General features: G+C 35.5%; 1 pseudogene; it reads left to right on the top strand.

Moving 5' to 3' along the window:
* Positions 1 to 3,267: 3,267 nt before the first annotated feature.
* LOC148938590 (eukaryotic translation initiation factor 3 subunit C pseudogene) lies at positions 3,268 to 9,710 on the top strand (annotated as a pseudogene).
* The last annotated feature ends 472 nt before the right edge of the window (positions 9,711 to 10,182 follow it).

The following is a 10,182-nucleotide window of genomic DNA, read 5'->3' on the forward strand; positions in this document are numbered from 1 at the left end:
GCTCATTTTAAAGGAAATTGCTACATCTAGTGTCTTTTGTAATTAAAAATAAAATACTTTTTAAAGTAGAATCAATTTTGTCAAAAAAAATTGCATTTTTGATGTATTTTCATACTGCAGTCTTTTCAAAGATATTTGAATTTTGAATAGTAATTCAACAGATAGCATGGCACTGGAACATCGTAGAGATTTGTTCAATGGCTCATTTTAAAGGAAATTAATGGGGTTAATTAAAAACCTTTTGTAATTAAAACAAATTATTTTTATTACATTAAGACATTTTAATTATGTTCCTTAAGAAATCATCATAAGTAAAACTTTCCCATACAGAAATTGAACTCAAGCCTACTGGGTGAGAGCTATCCCAACCTCTAGTCCATATAGGATATATCAAAATATCTGATTAATGAAGTTAATGCTAAAGAACAAACTATAAGCCTAGTTTGCTGCCTGATTATTTGAGGATCGTCTCTTACTATTCCAAAGAAGAAAAAGTCGTAGGTTTTTTCCTGTTTGTAATTTATTTTATAATAATGCGGGTTGCAGTGATAGCTAGAAACCTAGTAAGTGACGTCACGTCCAATGTTAAGAAATATAAAACCCCCTAACTCCTAAAAAAAGAGTCAGATCAAAACAAAAACTAAACCATCCGGGTTGCAGCGGTAGCTAGCAACCTAGTAAGAGACGATCACGTTCAATGTAAAGAAATATAAAAACCCGTAGTTCCTAACAAAGGAGTCAGATCAAAACAAAAAGTACACCCTTAGAACCGCCTTGTCCGAAAACCCTGTATAGGAAACTGTCTGTCCCTTGGCTTGATCCGAGTTGCAGCGGTAGCTAGCAACCTAGTAAGAGACGATCACGTCCAATGTTAATAAATATAAAAACCCATAGTTCCTAAAAAAGGAGTCAGATCAAATTACATTATAAGACGATCCTTGGAGTAACATACCACTGCATACATTGGACTTAGTTAGCTAATTGATTGCTTGAGGTGTGTCTCTTATATTTCAAAGAAGAAAAAGCCGTAGGCTTTTTCCTGTTTGTAATGATAGCATAAAACGAAACCCAAGTTGTAACTGACGTCATCCTGGCTGTCCGGGTTGCAGCGGTAGCTAGCAACCTAGTAAGAGACGATCACGTCCAATTTTAAGAAATATAAAAACCCATAGTTCCTAAAAAACAGATTCAGATAAAAAAAAGTACACCATTAGAACCGCCTTTTCCAAAACCACTGTATAGAAAACTTTCTGTCTCTTGGCTTGAACACCAAGGGAAATATATTGGATTGAAAATCAAGAAAAGTGGCAGCTACTACAACATGTGGCCTAAACGGGATATTTTTTTTTTCTTTTTTTCTTGTTTTCCGCATCCGGGTTGCAGCGGTAGCTAGCAACCTAGTAAGAGACGATCACGTCCAATGTTAAGAAATATAAAAACCCCTAACTCCTAAAAAAAGAGTCAGATCAAAACGAAAAAAAAAACATTAGAACCGCCTTGTCCGAAACAACTATATAGGAAACTTACCGTCCTTTGGCTTGAATAACAAAGAAAATATATTGGCTTGAAAATCAAGAAAATTGACTTTAACCACGTTATTTACCACAAACGGCATATTTTTTTCTTTTTTTCTTTCTTTTTCACAGATAGGTTGTCACTGGAACATCGTACAGAATTGTTTAACGGCTCATTTTTAAGGAAATTAATTGGGTTAAAAATCTTTTAAAACTAAAATTATTTATTTCTAAAAGAGAATGAATTTTTCCACTAAAAACTGCATTTTTTATGTCTTTTCATACTGCAGTCTTTTCAGAGATATTTGGTTTTGTAATCCGGGTTGCAGCGGTAGCTAGCAACCTAGTAAGAGACGATCACGTCCAATGTTAAGAAATATAAAAACCCATAGTTCCTAACAAAGGAGTCAGATCAAAACAAAAAGTACACCATTAGAACCACCTTGTCCGAAACCCCTGTATAGAAAACTCTCTGTCCCTTGGCTTGAACAGCAAGGGAAATATATTGGCTTGAAAATCAAGAAAAGTGGCAGCTACTACAACATTCTGCCTAAACGGGATATTTTTTTTTTCTTTTTTCTTTCTTTTCCACAAATGGCTTGGCACTGGAACATCGTAGAAGGTTGTTCAATAGCTCATTTTAAAGGAAATTATTAAAGACTGATCAATGATGTTATAATCGTAGGTTGTAGCTAGGTCGTCTATTACTATTCCAATAATTAATTTAAACATCCGGGTTGCAGCGGTAGCTAGCAACCTAGTAAGAGACGATCACGTCCAATGTTAAGAAATATAAAAATTATGGTTAAGAACGAATTGCTGCCTATTGTAAATGATAAATTTACTAGATCCGGGTTGTAGTATAATAAAAAACGATCTCTTGCCTATACTAAATTTTATACGCCACTTAATTATAGTATAGATTAGTAATTCCTCAGATAGCTTGGCACTGGAACTTCGTAGAGAGTTGTTCAATGGCTCATTTTAAAGGAAACTATTGGGATTATAAACCTTTTGTAATTAAAACAAAACATTTTTAAAATAGAATCAGTTTTTTACGAAAAACTGCATATTTCATATTAAAGATTGTTACATTAAAGGGTGATCATTGGAACAATAAATCTTTCTACAAATTTTACAGTAAGGAACAAACTTAGAGCCCGTAGTAACTAAAATAAGATTATAATTACATGTTAAAGATTGATTAATGATGTCATATTCATAGGTTTTATCGAGGTCGTCTCTTACTATACCAATTAAGAAAAAGCCATAGGCTTTTTCCTGTATGTAATACAGTAAGGATTTTGGTAATTTATCTTTAAAGGTGGGATTTGTACAGTAAATCAGAGGCAACTTTGTAGCGTTGCCTATAGTAAAGGCCATACGGCTCCAATGTTTTATTATTATTATTTTTATTTTTATTTTTTTCACAGAGGCACTTCATATGGAAGGGGTCGTCGTAGAAGCTTCAAAGGGGGCTCATTCGATTGGAAATTGAGAGTTCTAGTGCCCTTTTTAATAGTCAAAAATGATTGGAAGGCAACTAGCCCCCCCACGCTCATGATTCTCCCAAACACATCCAAGTTACGACCAACGTCGGCCTACAGTTTTTTTTTAAAGAGTGAGCTCCTACATTGAGTAACTGAAGAGTAAACACTACAACGAAGAATAATATAGTAAAGAACTATCCGGGTTGCAGCGGTAGCTAGCAACCTAGTAAGAGACGATCACGTCCAATGTTAAGAAATATAAAATGCTGTGTGAAGGACTAAGTTTACAGTGTGCAATTGTTGACGCAAGTAATCGTTGCTTTGGTCCAGGTATGATGTACGTTGCTCTTTCCCGTGTGACCACTAGTGCAGGTTTACATCTAGTAGAATTTGATAAGACAAAGATTTATTGCGATGTTGATGCTTTAATTGAGTACAACCGTTTGAGAATATAATAAAGAACGACCTCTTGCCTATACTAAATTATATTGTTATAATAAAGAGTATGTTAGTAAATCACTGAAATAACAAACCATTCCATACATTGGACTTAGTTAGCTACTTGATTGTTTGAGTTTCGTCTCTTACTATTTAAAAGAAGAAAAAGCCGTAGGCTTTTTCCTGTTTGTATTTATAGTTAAAAAACGAACTCAAGTCAAAAGAAACTGAACCCTGTGGTTCATTCATATTATCTTCATTATTTTAGCTAGAAGATAAATAAGCAAGTTTCTTTTTTAAATTTTAAATTGAAAAGATAGTGCTTTTAATTCAACATATTAAAACTTCTCCCTACGCGGAATCGAACCCCCTTCTCCCAGGTAACAAGTAGGTATGCTTACCATTGGACTATCGAAGACTTGTAAAATGAAAGTTTCATACAAGATATGATAATAATTTTTTAATTCGGGTTTAATATTATTATTATTGTAAAACTGAAACATAGATAGGGATTATGTAATTTCCATCAGTATCATGGCTGTAGAGATAGCCGAAACCTAGAAAAGAACAAACCATTATAGTAAAGAACATTTCATTCGGGTTGCAGCGGTAGCTAGCAACCTAGTAAGAGACGATCACGTCCAATGTTAAGAAATATAAAAACCCATAGTTCCTAAAAATATAATAAAGATCGAACTCTTCCCTATACTAACTTGCATAGGCAACTTCACTATAGTTAAGATTACAGTATTTATATTATACATCATTATAAATTATAAAAGGTTCAAATGTTTGAAGATTATAGAGTTAAAAATTTTCCCACACCGGAATCGAACCCGGCCCTGTTAAGTGAAAGTTAACTATCCTAGCCACTAGACCATATGGGACCATGAAGAAGTACGATTAAGAGCCATATGCATATTATTATTTCACCATACCAATTATAATAATTACATTAAAAGACGATCACTGAAATAACAAACCATTCCATACATTAGACTGATTTAGCTACTTGATTGTTTGAGTTTCGTCTCTTACTATTTAAAAGAAGAAAAAGCCGTAGGCTTTTTCCTGTTTGTATTTATTTCTTTTAGGGATTACTGTTTGAGGGACATTTTGCACTGTAACACGTGTGACTGTTGATTATGCATTCAACGCAGAATGTCGGCTGTCTGCATGGTTCATCTCGCGTAGAACGATGTTCATTTGAGGTACATCTAGAGCATAAAGGTTCAACCGTCTCGTCTCTGAAAGAAAATGACATCATAGCCCATATAGCTAACTGTCACTGCAAACATTATGTCGCCCTTTAAATTTATCATATCTTATATGTAACATATTTTGTTATAAGTCTCTGATAGTACAATGGTAAATACACTGGCTTTTGAGGCGGGTAACAGGGGTTCAATTCCCAGTCGTGTTGAATTTTTATACATTTTCTTTAAATATAACTGTACAGGCATATACTGTTGCTAAGGCAGAATGTTATCCCGTTTAGGCAGAATGTTGTAGTAGCTGCCACTTTTCGTGATTTTCAAGCCAATATATTTACCTTGCTGTTCAAGCCATCCGGGTTGCAGCGGTAGCTAGCAACCTAGTAAGAGACGATCACGTCCAATGTTAAGAAATATAAAAACCCATAGCTCCTAAAGCAGGAGTCAGATCAAAACAAAAAGTACACCATTAGAACCGCCTTGTCCGAAACCCCTGTATAGAAAACTTTCTGTCCCTTGGCTTGAACAGCAAGGGAAATATATTGGCTTGAAAATCGAGAAAATTGACTTTAACCACGTTATTATCCCCAAACGGGATATTTTTTTTTTTTTTTTTTTTTTTGTATCCAGAAATAGCTTGGCACTGGAACATCGTAGAGGGTTGTTCAATAGCTCATTTTAAAGGAAATTAATTGGGTTAAAAATCTATAGTAACTAAAATAAATTATTTCTAAAAGAGAATAAATTTTTCCAATAAAAACTGTATTTTTAATGCAGTGACGTCATAATTACTATATAAGAAACGTCAAAACTGTAAATGGTCTCATTCATGAATACATAATGGTTAGATCAAAGTTATAATAAAGATCGAACTCTTCCCTATACTAACTTGCATAGGCAACTTCACTATAGTTAAGATTACAGTATTTATATTATGACGTTGAAAAGGTATGAGAAGAAAGTGCAAAACTCTGTAAACTGCAAATATATTTAAAATGTTTGAGTAACAATTTCACTTTATGAAAATCCGGGTTGCAGTGGTAGCTAGCAACCTATTAAGAGACGATCACGTCCAATGTTAAGAAATATAAAAACCCATAGTTCCTAAAAAAAGAGTCAGATCAAAACAAAAAGTACTACGTTAGAATCGCCTTGTCCGAAACCCCTGTATAGGAAACTTTCTGTCCCTTGGCTTGAACAGCAAGGGAAATATATTGGCTTGAAAATCAAGAAAAGTGGCAGCTACTACAACATTCTGCCTAAACGGGATATTTTTTTCTTCTTTTTTTTCTTTTTTTGTATCCAGAGATAGCTTGGCACTGGAACATCGTAGAGGGTTGTTCAATAGCTCATTTTAAAGCAAATTAATTGGGTTAAAAATCTATAGTAACTAAAATAAATTGTTTCTAAAAGAGAATAAATTTTTCCACCAAAAACTGCATTTTTGATGTCTTTTTTACAGTAAAGAACGATCTCTCGCCAATAGTATCCGGGTTGCAGCGGTAGCTAGCAACCTAGTAAGAGACGATCACGTCCAATGTTAAGAAATATAAAAACCCATAGTTCCTAACAGAGGAGTCAGATCAAAACAAAAAGTACACCATTAGAACCGCCTTGTCCGAAATCCCTGTATAGCAAACTTTCTGTCTCTTGGCTTGAACAGCAAGGGAAATATATTGGCTTAAAAATCAAGAAAATTGACTTTAACCACGTTATTCTCCCCAAACGGGATATTTTTTTCTTTTTTCTTTTTTTTTCTTTTCCACAGATAGCTTGGCACTGGAACATCGTAGAGGGTTGTTCAATAGCTCATTTTAAAGGAAATTAATTGGGTTAAAAATCTGTAGTAACTAAAATACATTATTTCTAAAAGAGAATAAATTTTTCCACCAAAAACTGCATTTTTGATGTCTTTTCACACTGCAGTCTTTCAAACATAATCGTATACCAGTGGTAAGATTTGAACCCACGCCTCCGAAGAGACTGGTGGCTAACACCAGTGTCTTGGACCACTCGGCCAGGCTGCCTCTCATAAATAAATATATATGTGAATTTGGGTTGCAGCAGTAGCTAGCAACCTAGTAAGAGACAATCAGTCCCATGCTAATAAATATAAAAAAACTCATAAAAATAGATTAAGATCAAAACGAAAGTACATCATTGAAACTACCTTGTCTGAAACCCTACTAGATAAATAATGAATGTCGTCATAGCTTTATATTAGATTAGAGCTATGACGTGAATAGAAAAACACGAAATTATATTGTTGTTTCTGATGACGTCGTGAAATAACATCATTGCGCCATGACGTCATCATGAAATAAAATCATTACGCCGTGACGTCATAATTACTACTTAAGAACTACAAAGATGAAAATTTTCTCATTTAAAGATATAAGATGAGTCGATTTTTTGCAGTAAGCTCAGAATCTGAGTCTGATACTTGAGTAAGTGAAGATTAGATCCCATTGAAAGCCCAACCTGTAACAACAAATGTTGTCAGTGATGAAGAAGAAGATGAGAAACGTGTTGTCAAAAGTGCAAAAGAAAAGCGCTATGAAGAAATGCAAGACACAATACGTCAAATGAGAAATCACAAAAAAATCAAGGATGTTACAAACGTGCTTAAAAGTTGTGAGGAATTAATGCCTGCTTACAATAAAGCATTGCCAGTTATTCAGAAAGAGGACCATGGCGTCACTCCTCTATTTTTCCTTCGGGCGCTAGCTGAACTAGAAGATTTTGTGAACGATCTCTGGGATCTGGGAAATGAATACAGGAAGAATAGCATGTCCAAAAATAATGCCAAGAGTTTGGCTACGTTAAGGCAAAAAACTGAAGAAGGCACTGAAAGAATTCCAGGGTGATCTACAAAAATTCAGCGAATCTGTAGATCTTGAAGACGAAGAGCCAGAACAGGCTATAGCTGAAACTGAGTCTGAATCCGAAGATGAAGAAATAGAAGTAGCTGCAGTAAAGGAGCCCAAAGCCAAAGTCAAACCTGCTAAATTTGAAGATGAAGATTCTGACAGTGATTATTGGCCCTCAAAGTCAGACTCGGAAGATGCTGTGAGCAGTGAGAAAGACGAAACTAAATATATAAATATAAGAGAGACATTTTTAAAGAAAACTACGCAAGAGGAAGAAGAAAGAAAAAGCGTGAGAAAAAGGAAAAGAAAGACAAAGAAAAGGAGAAAAAGAAACTGAAGCAACAAGAGGAAGCACATGTAGAGCTTGAAGGGCAAGGTGACTGGGAAGTTGTGCGAGGTGGTGTCCCGATGCCGACTAAGCCAAAAATGTTCGATAAAAACACAGAGATTACAGTTGAAAGTGTCTTGAAGAAGCTGAATGAAATCGTTTCTGCAAGAGGCAAAAAGGGAACCAACAAAGCGGAAATGGTAGACATGCTTCAAGAGCTATTGGAAATCGCTGAAGCTAATAATCTGGGTCCAGGTGTTTCAGTGAAAGTTCGTCTTTCTTTAGTTGCTGCTATTTTTGACTATAATACCAAAGTATCGGATGCAATGAAGGTTGAACATTGGGACAAGCTACTAGTCACAGTAGATCAACTGATCAAAATGCTGGATAAGCATGACGACATTACTTTGACTGAGCAAATCACAGAAGAGAATGAACAATTTGGTAGTTCACCCTGCAGAATTAGGGGCTGTATTCTAACTGTTGTTGAACGACTAGATGCTGAATTCATTAAGATATTGAAGGACCTTGATTGTCACAGTAACGAGTATGTGATACGCCTTAGTGACGAAAATCGCGTTATCAAACTGATGGACGACGTCACGTTTTATGTTGAAAAGCAACATGAAAAATCAGCCGATATTTGTCGGGCTTATATACTCAAAATGGATCATATCTACTATAAACTCGATATGAAGGCTCTTGATGAAACTACGAAGGAGCCGACGAGTTTAAATACAATGGACCGACTTTGCAAGTTTATTTGTGGAAAAGATAATACAGACCGCTTGCGTCAGCGAGCAGTTCTTTATCAAATTTATCATTTCAGCCTTCATAATCGGTGGTTTGCCGCTAGGAATTTAATGCTGATGTCCCATCTTCAGGAAACTATTCAGCATTCAGATCCACCCACTCAGATCTTGTACAATCGCACAATGGTACAGTTAGGTATGTGTGCTTTCCGCTATGGAAGCATTAAAGATGCTCACAATGCTTTACTGGATATTCAGTCTGGCGGGCGTGCTAAAGAATTGCTTGCTCAAGGTCTGTTGATGACAAGACAGATGGATAGGACTCAGGAACAGGAGAAGCTTGAAAAACAAAGACAAGTGCCCTTCCACATGCAAATCAACTTGGAGCTGCTGGAATGTGTTTACCTAGTTTCAGCTATGCTGATTGAAATCCCGCATATGGCCGCTTATGAAAGTGATGCTAGATGGCGTAGGATTTCGAAAAGTTTCCATCATCAACTTAAAATGTCAGAACGTCAAGCTGTAATTGGTCCACCCGAATCAATGAGAGAACACGTTGTAGCTGCCGCCAAGGCCATGCGCAATGGCAAATGGGAAGCATGTAAAAATTATCTAATCAATGATAAGATGAATACCAAGGTGTGTTCTTTATTCAAGCAAGGAGATGTTCGTCCAACATTGATTCGCAAAATCCAAGAAGAAACAATGCGAACCTACTTGTTTACATTTTCCAAAGTATATGATTCCTTTTCTGTTCGAAGACTTTCTCAGATGTTCCAACTTGAGCTTAGGGATGTTCATTATATTGTTTCTAAGATGATTATCCGTGAAGAATTGATGGCATCTTTAGATGAGCCAACTCAAAGTGTAGTTATGCATCGAACTGAGCCCAGTCGTCTACAATCGTATTCACTTCAGTTAGCTGATCGACTTCTGTCATTGGTTGAAAACAACGAAAGAATACCTGAAATAAAGCAGGGCGGTCGAGTGCCAATGCAACAGGGATATAGGGATAGGCCATATCAAAGGCGAGAAGATGGCAAAGGTGGAGCTTGGCCTGGAAGAAGTGATCGGGAAATAACTATAAGGGGTGTATATTCATAATTAAAAAATAAAAAAGCTTTTTCTTTATGTTTTCCAAATTTTTTTTTTTGTTTTTAAAATAAAATGTGGATTGTATTTAAAAAAAAAAAAAAAAAAAAAAAAAAATGTGCACCAGCAGTAGAATACCATATATTTAAAATATAAGATTCTTTCCTTCTAAAGATGATTCAGGCAGAAATTAAACGTTCCCTAATTGAGTTCAAATACCGCTTCCAAGAGTCTAAATTCATAATCGTCAAAAAGAGAAATTGCATTTCTAGCTTCAGTCAGACAACGGCGCTAGTCGTTCGAATTTCGCTAAGATAATTGTAGCAAAAAAATGCAATGCACAACATTTCTAAGGAAGTTTAAAAGGCAAAAAAACTGTGTGAACTCCTGAATCATCTGAAAAATATTAAAGAGATTATTAGACGAAGATTTGCGTCCTTGGGTCACATGGTCCAATGGCAGGCAGTCCCTACAGCGCAGGACG

The sequence above is a fragment of the Artemia sp. Qi Xiang Cuo genome, unplaced genomic scaffold, assembly GCF_049724085.1.
Source record: "Artemia sp. Qi Xiang Cuo unplaced genomic scaffold, ASM4972408v1 HiC_scaffold_3096, whole genome shotgun sequence".
Taxonomy (NCBI): domain Eukaryota; kingdom Metazoa; phylum Arthropoda; class Branchiopoda; order Anostraca; family Artemiidae; genus Artemia; species Artemia sp. Qi Xiang Cuo.